This window comes from Chiloscyllium plagiosum, chromosome 18 (genome assembly GCF_004010195.1).
Source record: "Chiloscyllium plagiosum isolate BGI_BamShark_2017 chromosome 18, ASM401019v2, whole genome shotgun sequence".
NCBI classification, from domain to species: domain Eukaryota; kingdom Metazoa; phylum Chordata; class Chondrichthyes; order Orectolobiformes; family Hemiscylliidae; genus Chiloscyllium; species Chiloscyllium plagiosum.
Window position 1 is genome coordinate 40,623,923 of NC_057727.1, and position 17,548 is coordinate 40,641,470.

At 40.2% G+C, this 17,548-nt stretch overlaps 1 long non-coding RNA gene across 1 annotated transcript in view; it reads right to left on the reverse strand.

Moving 5' to 3' along the window:
* Positions 1-4,260: 4,260 nt before the first annotated feature.
* The window catches only part of LOC122559067, a 43,246-nt gene continuing 29,958 nt past the window's right edge, over positions 4,261-17,548 (reverse strand). Inside the window, exon 3 of the long non-coding RNA XR_006314326.1 lies at positions 4,261-5,066. This is a non-coding gene — a long non-coding RNA (uncharacterized LOC122559067). The remainder of the gene's footprint in view (positions 5,067-17,548) is intronic.

The following is a 17,548-nucleotide window of genomic DNA, read 5'->3' on the forward strand; positions in this document are numbered from 1 at the left end:
ATACTCTCTCTCTCAGACACTCATAACCCCCCCACCCTAGACACACACACACTCCCACACTCACTCTCTCACAGACTTAGACACTTTACACTCACATACACACACATATACACTCTCTCTCACACTCACAACTCCCCACCCCAGACAGACACTCACTCACATACACATAAAAACCCACATACACACACATATATATATACGTTTGCGGGTGAATTTGTACTTGCAGAGTTACACTGTACTTTGCTCAAAAACTGTATGAATCCATGTAAGACTCTGTTAACTCACTTTTTAGATTAGAATCAGTTGAAACATTATGGCACAGACAGGGAACACAGGGGACTAACACCTTCAACATACTATCTGGCTGACACCAATTGTTACAGTTAACCTGAAAATGTAATTTTTAAAAAAGATTTTGTGATTTACATGTGAAAGAAGTGAAACTATCATGGTCATTCTAACAGATGAGAGACTTAACAAACAATCAAGGTATTTTTCAATGTATAATTTCAGTTACATCCCAATGTAAACTTTTGGTGTAAATTCAGTATCTTACAATTGTGTACTCCACAACCACCTGATGAAGGAGCAGCGCTCCGAAAGCTCGTGCTTCCAATTAAACCTGTTGGACTATAACCTGGTGTTGTGTGATTTTTAACTTTGTACACCCCAGTCCAATATTGGCATCTCCAAATCATGTCTACTGGTAATATGTTTTTTTCATTTGTTCATGGAATGTGGGCATCACTGGCGAGGTCCATTTGCATTTGTGAAGGTTATGGTGAGCTGCCCTTTTGACCTGCTGCAGTCCATAACAGTTCGGTATACTACCATACTATGCTGTTGGAAGGGAGTTCTAGGGTTTTGACCCAGCAACACTGAAGGAATACTTATATAATTTCTAGTTAGGATGGTGTGTGCCTTGGAAAGACACTTACAGTGGTGGTATTCCTGTGCATCTTGTCCTTCTATGTGACAGAGTTTGAGGGTCTGGAAGAAGTTGTGGAAGGACCCTCAGTAGGTTTCTGTGTAGTATTATGGAGTTATACTTTTGTGGTTTCTCTCAAATATTTGTGCAAATTATATAACAGAAATATGAGCTGCTTATGTAAATCAGTTGGGGGCGTTATTTGTTGTGTTAGTTAGTGAAGAATGCAATGCTATTGACAAGTCCTCTATTACTTAATTTAGAGTAAATCTGCAAATTTGATATTAGGGTCTCAGGCGATATTATGTAATGGTACAGCTTAATCTTTTATTCACTGATTTTCTGATCTCAGTTTGGTGTGGATGGGGGCAGGGAGGGTGAGGAAGAAGGAGAAATGCTAAAGTCATGATCAGGTTGACCCTAAGGGAAGAAAGAAAGGTAGTTGGAAAATAACTCTCAGGCATTCTCATGAGTTCCCTTGAACATGTCTTAGAATGGTAGTTGCTTGGGAATGATTGATTCAGGAAGATCATTCAGGGTGAAAAAAGAGTTAAACATGATATAACTACAAGTCATACAATTAAATCTGCCAGTGAATCTTTAAATCCCCAAACTCCATAGGCCAACTAAATTTGAAGATGCTGAGTGTGTCTGTATTTATGTTACAGTTAGTTGCCCAGCATTGACTTTAAATTAGAAAAGTGGATAAGAGAAAGACTCAGCAAGATAGGGTTGATTGCAAAAAGACCTTGGTGCTTGTCCTTGGAAAGTGATGCTTCCTATTGTCATAAGGCACCATTGCAAAAGTAATACCGCTCAGAAAATCCTAACAAGGCCACGGTCTGTGGAAAGGAAAAGTTCGCTTCATAATTTTATGTTCTGATGGACTGAATTGCATGCAAAAAGATGTTGACAATCTTATGGCAAAGCTTCCATACATGTAACAAAATAAGCATCACAGTCCAGTGGACACAATGTCTCTACCTTGGAAGAAGGATATGTGCTATGGAGTTCTCACATCAAAGAGAAGAGCAGCAATAGAGTCAAGGAAAGGGCAAGAGTAAAATAGTAAAAGACAGATACTAGAAGAGGTAGGAGTGAATTTAGTGAATGGTAAAGGAAGTGGAAAAATAATAGTAAAAGACTAAAGAAGAAAGTGCATTAAAAAAAATTGAAAATCTACACTCCATATTGTAGTGGAGAACAGAGCTATATCTTGGTAGCTGTTAAATACAGCACACTTTCCCTTCTAGAACATTCAAATAATCATGATTTCCCCTTAGGTGTTCTGGGAGTCTCATTCTAGACAGCCAACTCCTACCTGTAGCTGTGATTTAATCTGGCTTGTTGTTTTTGGCTTGTGCAATTGCTCCATTAATTTTGATCGGGGGCAGAAGTTTGCTAAGCATGCACTGGACAATAGCAAAGTCAAAAGCAGTCTCCAAGATCATCAAGTCATACCTGACAAGAGCTTCAAAGTGCTGTTTTTACCTGACCCTGACAGAATATTTGTCAGAGTGTAGAACAGCCTTACCAGCAGGTGAGCATGAATCACAGACAGATTCTGTGGCCTGGTAGTTTCATTATTCATGTTTGACAGTATACAGCTCCTTGGTCTTGGATCTCCTTGGTTTCTCTTGCCACCAATTTAGCCACAGAGGCACTCTTTCTGGGGTCACTCTGCCATTGGTAAAAGGCACCTCTTGTCAAATATAGAACATTTTTCAATTGAGGAGTCATTGCCCTTGAACAAGTTTTGTTGGTGATGACTGATGAAGTCCACTGTTTCAGAGCAAGCTGGAAAGACACTGGACTTGAGGCCATTTCTGATGCATTGGGGTCAGCAGCAAGTTTAAACCAAAAGGCTTGCTGGAAAATTTCACTGGTAGTCTTTTCCTTGAGAGAATTTGTGTTGATTCTCTCATGGATACTCATGTGCTCAATCTGAAAGCCTGATTGACATGACTACATGTAGGCAGTCCAGTAGCCATCAGTAAAACAACGGTTCAGGTCAGCAATAAATATTTTCTGTTGTTTTATAATAACTGAGCCTAAAAAAAACCTGCTTCTGCCAAAATTTTTAATTAGTGAGTAGAAGTTGCAAGATTTTGTATGTGTTGAACAAAATGAGAAAACAGAAGTTGCACTTCCCTCAATCAAAATAATGGTTGCCATCTGAGAGTTCATTCCAAGGAAAAATACGTAATATATACATCTTGAGGCTTGTGAATTTTAGACTCTAATTCTACACAATTAATTTCCCACTTCGGCCATTCTGTCAGAGGTGGGGTACTAAATGGAATCTTGAGATTTTCCCACAAGATAAGTGGAGAATGGTGTGTTGGCACACTGATGCAGAGAGAATATTAAGGGAAAAGAGTATTCAGTAGATTTCCTTTCTCCCAATATTCTCATTAACATTGTTATTAGTAGCCAGTTCTTCCAAAGTGCATTTCTTCTTTTTTTTGTATCCACAGTATATACCGAAGGATCAGGTCTGCATGGCACCTTCCAGGTTCCACTTCCAGTTTAGTAAGAACACTACTCTGTGAATCTCCTTCCTTCCTCAATCCCAATGGAGAAAAAGGACAGGCACAGGAAAGACGAACAAAGTAACATTTTGCTTCCTAGTGTCAAGGAACTTGTCACAAAAATGTATCTTTTACCGACAGGAAGCTTGATGTTGGTTAACTATTTTTACAAAATACATTGACAAGAACAAAATACAATAACTAAATTCCAATTTATTCAGTCAATAATGATTCAGGAAATGGCAAATGGCTATTTTAATTACTTCACTCAAAATGAATCAGGAACTTTTCTAAACCAATTGTTTTAACTTTAGCCTTATTCCAGAAGGGACTAAATTAATGACCAGATGGAAAATTCATACTGGTGGAATGACACATTCTGTTGTGGAGAGGATAAAATTGTCTTGTCTTGAAAATGCTGAGCTCCAAATCTTTGAATGAAGAAATGCCTTAGCTGGTGACAGCCCTGGCAGTCAAAATGTTAGATAAAATTTGGGATCAAAGATACATTTACAATTGATTTTCAGCAAGTTTCTCTCCTTCCTCTTCTCAGGTTTCCTATTAGAGGGTATTGTTACAACTGAGATGAAGCCTGGTTCTCGACCAATGCAGAACAATTCAACTTGGGAGTGGTTTCGGAACTAAAGCTTCTTCCTACTATTAGATTGTATTGTATTTTGATAATCTGGCACTTTTAACTCAGAATTAGGAAATACTTTTGAATGACATCAAACAAATTATTTCATCAATATACAAGCATAAAATTAGACAATATGAGTTTACAAAAATAACCTTTTTCTCATGGAATGTTGATAATGGGAACATAATTCCAATTTCTGTTAATTAATATGTGCAGGACTACTTGGCTTGGAGTAGGATTGAGAGCTATATGGACAAGTACAAAAACAAACTGTATTTAGGTGCTCATTTTTTCTGAGCTTGAGCATGAAATCAACAGTCCAGTACTGTAGCACACAAAGTTTAACCCAAATATTCCTGTTGGTTTTGGATGTGTAATGAAATCTGTGGACTGAAATCTGGCTTCCTCACCCATCGAGTGTTTGAGAAGAATGTTAATCAGATGGGAAGGTAGACCCTGCTATCTTTCCACCTCCACCCAGATCAGCTGTGACAGGAAGATGTGTGGAAGGTTTCCCATCCTACTCATTTAAAGAGCCACAATCTATGGTGACAGGCATTGGGCTTGATATAACAAGCAAGTCCTGGTTGTTTGCTTGCTGCGCTTGGAGTCATAGAGGTTCTGCCTTTCCTTCAAAGGCATTCAGTGTCTGATTGCGGTACCAGGCATTGGGAAACCCCTCCCCTGTCCTTGTGGCCAACTCTCCAATACCTTTGTCTCTGGAGTCACTCCAGAAGCAACTATCATCTCCTCAGTGACCCTCCACTGGCATGATTTGACTGACAGCCCTCAGTAGCAGGACCTCCAGGACAGGGAAAAGTCCTCTGCTGTCCAGTTAAATGCCTGAGTGGTAAATACCAATATAGACGTACAATGGGCCTTTCCAGAAAGAGTAAACGCAGAGGCCTCAGTCTCTATGATCCACCCAGAGCAATTCAGATATCTTCTGGACTTTTCTTTAGTTCAACTGTAATCAAAAAGAGAGCATTAGTAGAACTTTATAGAGTTTATATGTGTTGGATGAAGATCAACGTTAGAGTAATTTTTGGGAGAATGTGGTATTATTTAAATTTTCTTTTATGCTTGGTATTTTTACACACTTTACCTTAATGTTTCTTGAGTTTTCTTTATGACTTTCTGTACTAGAAATAATTTAGAGATTTAACAATAACTTTCCCTTCAGCTACTATTTGAAATTACATTATTCCCACTAACAGAGGGGAAAAAAAAAGAACTCTTAAAGAAAGAGCAAATACCATAAAGGAAATATAAAGAATTTCATTCTCATAAAGAAGCATGATACAATCCTCGCATTAAGTAAAGGTCAATTGAATCAGATATTAAACTGTATTGGATGAACAAAACAGAAAATTCTGGAAACACTTAGCAAGTCAGTCAGAAATTGTGGTCAGGGCATAGGTTGACCTTTCAGCTGAGGACACTTTGTCAGTGTTGTGAGAAATGCAACAATAACAGAACCTACTTCAGAGACAATTACAGACACAATGCAAAAGATGTGTATTGGATAAAAATTAATATGCTGACACAATAAAGTGTAGTCTACAAAACAATAGATACCTGGAAAAAAATCAGGATTACGTTACACTGTAGAACATAGAACATAGAACAATACAGTGCAGAACAGACCCTTCGGCCCTTGATGTTGCGCCGACCTGTGAACTAATCTAAGCCCATCCCCCTACACGATCCCATCATCAGCCATGTGCCTATCCAAGGATTGTTTAAATGCCCCTAATGTGGCTGAGTTAACTACATTGGCAGGCAGGGCGTTCCACCCCCTTACCACTCACTGAGTAAAGAACCTTCCCTCTGACATCTGTCTTAAATCTATCACACCACAATTTGTAGCTATGCCCCCTCGTATAAATTGATCTCATCATCTGAGGAAAAAGACTATCACTATCTACCCTATCTAATCCTCTGATCATCTTGTGTATCTCTATCAAATCCCATCATAGCCTTCTTCTCTTCAATGAGAACAGACCCAAGTCTATCAGCCTTTCCTCGTAAGAGCACCTCTCCAGACCAAGCAACATCCTGGTAAATATCCTCTGTGCCTTTTTTAATGCTTCCACATCCTTCCTGTAATGGGGCGACCAGAACTATACATAATATTCCAAGTGCGACCGCTGTATAGTTACAGCACGACATAACGGCTCCAGAACTCAATCCCTCTACCAATAAAACCTAACACACTGTGTGCATTCTGAACAGCACTACCAACCTGGGTGGCAACTTTCAGAGATCTATGTACATGGACTCCAAGATCCCTCTGCACATCCATACTACCAAGAATCCTTCCATTGACCCAGTATTCTGCCTTCCTATTATTCTTCCCAAAGTGAATCATCTCAGATTTATCTACATTGAACTCCATTTGCCACCTTTCAGCACAATTCTGCAGTTTATCCAAGTCCCCCTGCAACTTTCCACATTCTTCCACTATCCACTACTCCACCAACTTTAGTGTCATCTGCAAACTTACCAACCCATCCACTAATGCCTGCATCCAAGTCATTTATAAAAATGACAAACAGCAGTGGTTCCAAAACAGATCATTGTGGCATACCACTAATAACCGGACTCCAGGCTGAATATTTTCCATCAACCACCACTCGCTGCGTTCTTTCAGAAAGCTAGTTTCTAATCCAAACTACTAAATCACCCTCAATCCCATGCCTCTGCATTTTCTCCAACAGCCTACCATGTTGAACCTTATCAAAAACTTTACTGAAGTCCATGTACACCACTGTCCTACCCTCATCTACATGCTTGGTCACCTTCTCAAAAAACTCAATGAGGCTTGTGAGACATGACCTACCCTTGACAAAACCATGTTGATTATCTGCAATCAAATTGTTGTTTGCTATATTATTATAAATCCTATCGCTTATAATCCTTTCCAAAACTTTTCCTACAACAGACGTATGGCTCATTGCTCTATAATTACCTGGGTCATCTCTACTGCCCTTGTTGAACAAGAGCATAACATTTTCAATCCTCCAGTTCTCTGGTACTAAACCTAAAGACAATGACAAGTCAAAGATCAAGGTCAAAGGCTCCAACATCTCCTCCCGAGCTTCCCAGAGAATCCCCAGATAAATCCCATCTGGCCCAGGGGACTTATCTACTTTCACTCCTTCTAGAATTGATAACACCCCCTCCTTACTAAGCTCTATCCTTTCTAGTCTAATATCCCATATCTCATTCTTCTGCTCTGCAGTATTCTCCTTTTCCTGAGTGAAAATAGATACGAAATGTTCATTTAGCACCTCTCCAATCTTCTCAGGGTCCACACACAACTTCCCACTTCTGTTTTTGACTGGCCCTATTCCTACCCTAGTCATCCTTTCCTTCCTCATATACCTATAGAAAGCTTTAGGGTTCTCCTTTATTCCACCTGCTAAAGACTGTTCATGTCTTCTCCTTGCTCTTCTTAACGCTCTCTTTAAATCCTTCCTATCAAATCTGTAACTCTCCATTGCTGCATCTGAACCATCTCGTCTCAATGTCACATAAACCTCCTTCTGCTTAACAAGAGATGCAATTTCTTTAGAAAGCCACGGTTTCTTTTCGTAAATGACAAAGGCAGTGGAACCAGCGCCGATCCCTGCGGCACACCATTGGTCACAGACCACCAGTCCGAAAAGCAACCCTCCACCACACCCCTCTGTCTCCGACCTTCTCGCCAATTTTCTATCCAAGTAACTAGTTTTCTCTATATTCCATGCGATCTAACCTTGTAAACCAGCCTATCATGTGAAACCTTGTGAAACAGCTTAGTGAAGTCTATACAGACAGCATCCACTGCTCTGCCCTCAATTAATCCTCTTCGTCATTTCTTTAAAAAGATTATTGAGTTAGTGAGATAGGATTTCTCGCACATAAAGCCATGTTGACTATCCCTAATAAGTTCTTGCCTTTCCAATACTTGTAAATCCTGTCCCTCAGGATCCCCTCCAACAACTTGCCCGCCACTGATGTATTCCCAATTCTCTGCCTCCATCGTATCTGCCTCCAGGAAGGACCAGTTCCACCACAGAACACACCAGATGGCCTCCTTCTTTAAAGACCACAATTTCTCCTCCCACGTGGTTGAAGATGCCCTCCAACGCATCTCATCCACATCCCGCACCTCCGCCCTCAAACCCCACCCCTCCAACCGTAACAAGGACAGAATCCCCCCAGTCCTCACCTTCCACCCCACCAACCTTTGCATAAACCACATCATCTGCCGACATTTCCACCACCTCCAAACGGACCCCACCACCAGGGATATATTTCCCTCCAAACTCCTTTCCGCTTTCCGCAAAGACCGTTCCCTCCGTGACTACCTGGCCAGGTCCACGCCCGCCAACAACCCACCCTCCCCTCCTGGCACCTTCCTCTGTCACCACAGGAATTGCAAAACCTGCGCCCGCATCTCCTCCCTCACTTCCATCCAAGGCCCCAAAGGTGCCTTCCACATCCATCAAAGTTTCACCTGCACATCCACCAATGTCATTTATTGTATCCATTGCTCCCGATACAGTCTCCTCTACATTGTGGAGACTGGATGCCTTCTTGCAGAGCGCTTTAGAGAACATCTCCGGGACACCTGCACCAATCAACCACACCACCCTGTGGCCCAACATTTCAACTCCCCCTCCCACTCAACTGAGGACATGGAGGTCCTGGGCCTCCTCCACCGCCACTCCCTTACCACTCGACGCCCGGAGGAGGAACGCCTCATCTTCCGCCTTGGAACACTTCAACCCCAGGACATCAATGTGGACTTCACCAGTTTCCCCATTTCCCCTCCCCCCCACCTTACCCCAGTTCCAACCTTCCAGCTCAGCACCATTATCATGACCAGTCCTACCTGCCAATCTCTCTTCCCATCTATCCGCTCCACCCTCCTCTCTGACCTATCACCTTCATCCCCACCCCCATCCACCCATTGTACTGTTTGCTACCTTCCCCCAACCTCCTCTCTGACTATCACCTTCATCCCCACCCCATCCAACTATTGTACTCTTTGCTACCTTCTCCCCAGTCCCACCCCGCTCATTTATCTCTTCACCCTGGAGGCTCCCTGCCTTCAGTCCTGTTGAAGGGCTTTTGCCCGAAACGTCAATTTTCCTGCTCCTCAGATGCTGCCTGACCGGCTGTGCTTTTCCAGTACCACTCTAATCTAGACTCTGATTTCCAGCATCTGCAGTCCTCACTTTCACCACTGATGTAAGGCTCACCAATCTATATCTTGTTGCTGGAGGTTCCATTGCATTAGTGACCATTCTCCATGTCGAAAGAATCCCTGCCCATTTCAATCTTTTGCCTTTGATATCCACTAACGTACAGCAGGATAATGCTCAGCATTTGAAACTTTGACTAATTTCTTCTTCAGAAGTATAGAGACCAATTCTTATCATGTATGAATTTCTTTTATTCATTTACTTTATTAGAAAATTCCAATTGTGAACTATAACTCTTTTTTTGTTGTTTCATCATCAAATTCAAAGAAATGAATACAGTTACACAATGCTATACTAACGATGGGCCAGCAATGTTTACATCCCATGAAATAATTTTTTAAAAATTCATATAGAACCATCAGGATCCAATGATGATCTGAATCCTATTGGTCTAGTCAGACAATAGTAGGTAACTATGCAGTACTTGGATCAGTGGATTACTTCTGAATGGGATGGTAGCACAAGGGATGGGAAGGCAACGGGGTCTCTACCCAACACCTTCCGACCTGATCAGGAAAGTTGTGTGTAAAGAGAAACAGTTAATGTTTAGAGTCTGATCTAACTCTTGTTCAGAACTGAAAGGGGCTGGAAAGGCAGAGGGGGATAGACCACAAGGGGAACAGATGGTGAGGATGCCCAAGTCTAAATTATTGGGGAATACATTTAAGGTGAGAGGGGAAAGACTTAAGAGGGGGTTGAAGGGTAACTTTTCACCTAGAGGGTGATGTGTGCATGGAATGAATTGTCAGACATTTAAAAGGCATCTGGGTGGGTATATGAATAGTAAATTGGACTAGAACAGAATGGGATGTTTGGTCTGTGTGGACAAGTTGGACGGAAGGGTCTGTTTCTGTGCTGTATAAGTTTGTGATTCTGAGTATGAATTGTCATTCTGCCTCTGGGGACCATTACATTCCACCTTTGGTTTCAGAGGACAATGTGTTAAAACTTTATTCTCTCTGTGACACCTGCATTGAGTCCCTCAGGCTCAGGCTCACTCTTCTCTTTCTGTACAATTACCCTTTGGGAATTTAATGAAAAATCCCCCTTGAGCGACATATCAAAAAGATGGATATTGGGCTTGCAGCATCAAGCAGTGCTTGCTCATTTGGAGCAGAACAGCAGCTTTGATGAAAAGAAAGGTGATGACTTTCTGAATTCTGAAATTGTACCTATCTGTCAGGAGGTGATAAAGCACAATTGAGGACCACATTTCGGAGGGAAATAAAGGGAAACGCTGTGCAGAATGAAAATAAAATGGCTGCTAAGGCTGCATGAAAGTGACAGTAGCAGAGAATGTGAAAAAAACATACTTTACAACATTGAAACACTTATAATGCTGAAAATAATTGATTTAGGATTAAATTCTATAATTTGCTGCTATTTTCCATCTGCTAGTACATAAGTAAGATAAAAAGTAAAATGACTAAGTAAAATATCTTGCTGTTTAATGTTAATAATTTAATTCTGGAAACAAATGAGTTATGGACATTTTCAGCTGAAGTTATGATTTGTAAAATATGTCAAAAATTCTCAATTACAAAATAAACCCGCATCAGTGTCTCTTTTATTGATGGATTCTGCATTCTGCATCATCTGGCTGCTTAGTTACAGAACCATGCCAATTTTAAACAATGTAACACTGAACCATTGAGAATTTGTCCTTCTGAGATTGAAATAAATAGGATTTTGTCTTATTTCTATATCAAAAGTAAATTGGAGGAGTTGTGATAGGGTGGTGGTGGTGGTTAGGGGGGTGTGGGGGGTGGGGGAGATGGGGGTGGTGGGGGCGGAGTTAGAGCCTAAATATATGTTTTCCTTTTGTGAAAAAAATTCAAAAAATACTGTACATGGGATTCAGTGCTGTAGCATCAAACTCTGCATTTTGAATTGTACCATTTGTGTCGCTGAAATCAGTTAATTCAGCTGGGAACTGAACACGAGAGTTTTCCAACCCATATAATTGAACCATTTGAGGAGTATAATTGGTAACTTCTTTCAGTTCCAGCATTAAATCAGGGTAAATTCTCCACTGGCTGAAGACATACTGAGCAGAAAGGAAAATTATTGTGTTTATCAGAGGTCCATATCTTAGCTTCAAGAAATTTATGCTCCAGCAATTACTTTCCCTTCAACATACAGTGAAAAATGGGTTCAGTGTACTGTGTTCAATTCCATTTACAATTCCTCAGATAAAGGACAATACATGCCCACATATTCAGGAAAACCTAAAAGTCATCCAGGTTTGGTCAGATAAGTTGCAAAAAACCATTCATACCACAAAACCGTTCAGCATTGATTATTTTCAGCAAGACACAGTAATCCTTACATCTGACCCAGGATGCCTTGATTTGTATCCCACCTGCTCCAGAGGTGTGTAATAACATCGCTGAACAGGTTGATCTTAAATAGTTACACACAAAAAATAATACAGAATAATCACCTCCCCATGGAAGTTTAATGGTATTACTACTGCTTATTCTTTCACCAATGATACCTTGGAGGTGACTATTGACCAGAAATTTGGTTGAATCAACCACTTAAGTACCACAGCTATTAATCTGTCTTGGTATTTTGTGGCAAATGGCTCAACTCCTGATTCTCCAAATTATTTCTATTATCTATAAGATAGAAGGCAAGAGTGTAATGAAATACTCTCCACTTGCCTGGATGAAGCTGTAACACGTGAATGTAATAACATCCTCCATAATGTCAACTTCATTAGGAGACCACTAGATGGAACATTCATTTGTTTTGCCCGCGAACGCACCTTGGCTGCAGTGCTGGGCCTCAGCAACTCTTCTTCAGCAACATTTCCCACACATGTATTTCTAGGAACTTGAAGAGCAGCAGCTGTCGAATGCCATTGAACCTAAGCTCCATGCCATTTTAAATTTGATACATATTTCCATTTTGCTTTATCACTAGGTCAAAATCCTGAAACTCCCTGTCTTCTAGCAATAGTCTTAATACAAAAATGCACCAGTTCTACCATTACCTTCTCAGGGAAAATTAGTGATAGATAATATTTGCTGGCCTGTCAAGTGACATCCACATGCCAAAAATGAATTTTTTTTTAAAAACCCTCAATATTTATGATGTTATCCTTGCTGCAAAAGCCATTTGGTGTTAGTGTGACCAATTGAAATTCAAGCACTGGATCAATTTTACTTTGGTTTACTTAAAATCTGCTGGAAAATACATTTTCTTATTAGACTTCAGTACCAGCTGTGATCATAAACTTTTCATTCTGAAACATTGGGATAGAAATTCAACACATTCGAAATGGGAATGCAATGAGAATGCAAAGCTATTAGACTGAGGTCTAGAACTTCATTAGCATTAAGCCAGTGAGCCATGTATAGCAATTCAAAAGTCAGCCTGCTTCGAGGGCAGATTGGGCGTATGGACTCGTGATCCAAAATTGATCCCCTGTATTGAATTCATGGCCAAAAACACACAACAGTGTTGAAATTTACCTCTGTGATGAAAATCTATTACCCCATTTATTTAAAAGAAAGCTCAATATTTTAATGGTATTATGTTCGACCCAAGTCTTAGACTCATTTGGCTGAGTGCACGTTGTTATATTCATTAACTCTATGCAATAATCAACTTCAAGCTGAAAATCAAATAATTCTTCTTGGAATGTTATTGAAATATTGCACATAAGGAATGGGTTGTGTCATTAAAGAAGTTAAAATGCTTTGACGGTAGCAGAGTGATTAATGCTGTGTCTTACTAATTCAGTTCATTCATGCTTAAAAGTCACCTATAGTGGAGTCTGCATATCACCTACGCTGCTATTCATCCCTTTGGGGATGATGAAGAAATGAGTTCTGGGATGGATTATAAGAATTATACAGTCACATAGGATAATGGATCATTGAGTTATTGTCTCATGGAACATGATATGTGACTAAACATTGCCCTCAAGCACTAATCATTAAAGGCAAATGCCATTAATTACACACATCAATGGGTCATTGTAAAATCATTTTCTTTAATGATACAAAGTTACTTTACTTTAAACTCAAAGGACAAATAAGCTGCACTGCTAATCTAAACATGCAAACAGTGAAATGAAGAAAATATGGAATAACACTTCACTCAACGACCTGGATTTTGCAATCATAATAAGAGAGACAGTCACTGTTGTTAGGCAGCCAATCAGACCCATGTAGGTTCTGAACTGAGGATTCTTACTCACTCTAGACTGACTGAACAGAAAACATTAGATCTATCTATTCTAATGCAACTAATTGTTAAATAATGTGCTAAGTCTTAATTGTTGCCAAACAACATCTCTGGAACTTATTTATTTTTTACAGATATAATATTTCATTCTTTAAGATTTTCATTATTGGTGGTGAACTTCATTTTTTTTCATTTTCTCCTTTTTGTCTCTTATTGCTCTCTCTTTCTCTCTCTTCATGCCATCTTTCCCTCCGGTAAGGTTCCCATGGAGACTAAAAACTTAAAATAACTGAACTTATGGGACAACCCATGGGGAAAAGATGGACAAAGTTTCACGTTTTTATAGCTTTTGCAATGAGAAGCAAAACTAAATCAATATAAATAAAACTTCAATTAACAGGCAAATTACTCAAGATAAACTGTAAATGACAGTTCAAAAAGTGGATATAACGATCGTAGTGGAGGGCTGTTGTGTTGCAGTGCTCGTATTCTCCTCTCTGGGCCAGAGTCTCGATTCCAGAGATGTGTCTGAACAGGTTGGTTCAAAATAATTTTTAATGAAAGTAGCTCTAACAGGTTTCTCAGGTAGTCCATTCACCATATATGACAACAATCTCAGTCATGAAATTGTTCAAACATCTACCTTCCTCAGATGGGGCTTCAGTTTCTAGAATCATAGAATCACACAGTACCGAAGAGTCCAGTTGGCCCATCAGATCTGCGCTGACAAAACTACTCTAAATTTACACTTAACCGGCTTTCCAGCATTTGATCCATAGCCTTGAATGCTCTGACATTTCACATGTTCATCTGGGTGCTTTTTAAAAGGTTGTGAATATCATTCACTCTAATTTTCCTACCAGCTGGGCAGGCCTCTGAGGCCAGTGCACAGCTGCAATTTCCAGAACCTCAACCACCCTCCCTGGCAGGACATTCCAGATTCCTACCATCTCTAGGTGAAAAATCTTTTCCTCAAAAACCTTTTAAACCCCAGCCACTCACTGTAAAATTGTGCCCCCTTCAACAAGGGGGAACAGCTGCTTCCTATCCATCATGTTAGTGTCCTCACAATTTTATAGGTCCCCTCATCAGTCTTTTCTGCTCGAAAGAATACAGCCTTAGTTTATCCAGTCTCTCCTCATAGTAAAAATTCTCCACAGGCAATGTCCAGGTAATCTCTTCTGCACCCCCTCAAATGCAATCACAAGAACTGCTCATGGTACTCCAGCCGTGACCTCACAAATGTCCTTTTACAGCTCCAATGTAAACTCCCTGTTCTTATAATTTATGCTGTCACTGTAAGAGGCAAATGTCCTGAATGATTCCTCAATTAACTCATTAACCTGGTCTGCTGCCTTCAGGAATCTATGGACAAGCACACCAAGATCCCTCTGTTCTTCTGAGCTTCCTGGTGTCCTGCCATTCATTGACTACTCCCTTATCTTGCTTCTTCCATAGTGCATCACCACACAGTTTTTCAGGGTTAAATTCTATCTGTCACTGATCTGTCACTGATCATCTATGTACTCCTGTAATGTAAGACCTGCTTCCTTCTTGTCAACCATCCAGTCAATCTTTGTTTCACCCACAAGCTTACTTATCAACCACCTCACCACACACTGTTCCCCACACCCCCAATTTTTTCTATACTATATATCTGCCATGCACTATAAGGGACCCAGCATTGATCCCTGTGGTACGCCCTGAACATTAGCCTCCAGTCACACGAACAGCCTTCTACTTCCACTGTTTTCTCTTGCCACTAAGCCAATTTTGGATCAATTTTACTGAATTACTTGGACCCCATGACCTTTTATCTTCTTTATCAATCTCTCATGTGGGACCTTATCAAAAACTTTGCTGAAATCCATGTAAATGACATCAGCTGCATGACCCTCATATATACACTTAGCTCCTCAAAACAAATCCAATCAAATTTGTTGGTGTGACCTCCCTCTGACAAAGTCATGCTGACTATCCCTGCTGAAATCTTACCTTTGCAAATGAAAATTAATTCTTTCCTTCAGAATATTCTCCAATAGTTTCCCTACCACTGATATGAGACTCACTGGTCTGTAATTCCCAGTTTATTGAAAGGAGGAACCACATTAGCTGTCCTTCAATCCTCTAGCACGTCTCCTGTGGCCAGACAGGAATTAAACATTTTGGTCAGAGCCCCTTGCAATTTACCCTTATCTTCCACTGCTGCCTGGGATACAATTCATCTGGACCTGGGATTTGTCAAAATTAGGACTACCAAAACCTCAAATACCTCCTCACTCCTACCAATCTGTTTAAGAACATCACAGTCCCTCTTACTGAATTCTGTACCTACGCCCACCTTCTCCCAAGTGAAGACAGATGTGAACTACTCTTTCAACACCTTTTTGGTGTCCTCAGCTCCACACCACAGATTGATCCCCTGATCCCTAATGGACCCTACTTGTACAATGGTTACCCTCTTCCCTTGATGTACTTATAGAATGATCTGTAATCTTAAACACTAGTGTTTTCTCATGCCCATCTTCACTCTCCTAATTGCTTAAATATTTTCACCCCGTACTTTCTATACTTCACTAGGACCTCTATTGGTTTGCTCCCTTTGTACTTGTTAAAACCTTTCTTTCCTTTCTGATCCAGTCCTGAATATTTCAAGACATCCGGGGTTCTCAGGACTGGTTGCTCCAACATTTCGCATTAAACTAAACACACAGGCCTCATATTCTGCTTAACTTGTTTTTGAATGCTCTCCAATGTTTGGTTGTAGGTATATCCACAAATAGGTACTTCCAGTCTATTTTTAGTCAGTTCCGACCTTATTTTAATCAGATCTGCCTTCCCTCAAACCAAATTCCTTCTTTGGAGACCATCTTTTTCTTTTTGCATAATAAACTTAAATCATTAGGTGTTGTGGTCGCAATTATTAAAATTTTCACCCACTGTTACCTCAAACAACTGTCCAGCTTTGTTCCCCACACTTAGGTCCATCATTTCACCATCCCTTGATGGACCTTCTACATGTTGATATAAAAAGCTCTCTTGAATGCATTTCAAGAAATCCGTCCTTTCTAAATCCTTTACATTATGATTATCCCATTAATGTTGGGCAAGTTGAAATCTCTGAATATAATTATCTGATTATTATTTTTTACACGCTGTGAATTGTCTACATATCTGTTCTTCTATTGCATGCTGATTGTTTGTGGGTCTATAAGATACTCCCAGTTATGTGACTGCTCCCTTTTTATTCATAGGTTCTACCACAAAGACTGATTTGATGACCCTGTCAAATATTGTCCGTCCTTACTGCAGTATCAGACTCCTTAATTAATAAGACAACACCAGCTCCTTTTTTTATCCCAACCCTGTCCTGCCTTGAGATCCTATATCCTGAAATATTGAAATGCTAGACCAGCCCCTCCCTCAACCATGTCTCTGTTATGGCAACAACACTGCAATTTTATGAATCAATCCATGCCCTAAATCATCTACCTTAAATAAATAATTATAGTGTTAAAGTAGAGGCCATCCAGCCTTGCCTTAGTTCCTTGAAACTCAACATGAATGAACTCCCACTACCTTTACTAACATATGCTATTCGCCTATTGAACTGACACTGTTTGCCCCCTCCCCCAGCTGAACTAGTTTAAACTCCTTCCAACAGCACTAGCAAATACACCCACAAAGATGTTTGTCACATTCTAGTTCAGGTACAGACTATTCCACTTATATAGGTTCTGTCTTCCCAGAAACAATTCCAGTGATCCAGGAATCTAAAACCCTCCCCCTTGCATTAACTCTTCAGTCACACATTCATCAGCCCTATTCACCTTTATTTCAAGGATTTAATCACCAAGTTCCATCTGACAGCAACTTCACTTCATCTGTGTTGCACAGATACAATTTCCACCAAAAGGCACAATTTTCTCGATCTGTCTGAACCCTGCTTATGGATCCCGTTTTTTAGGTTTTTCAGTGGCATCGTGACTTTCTTCTT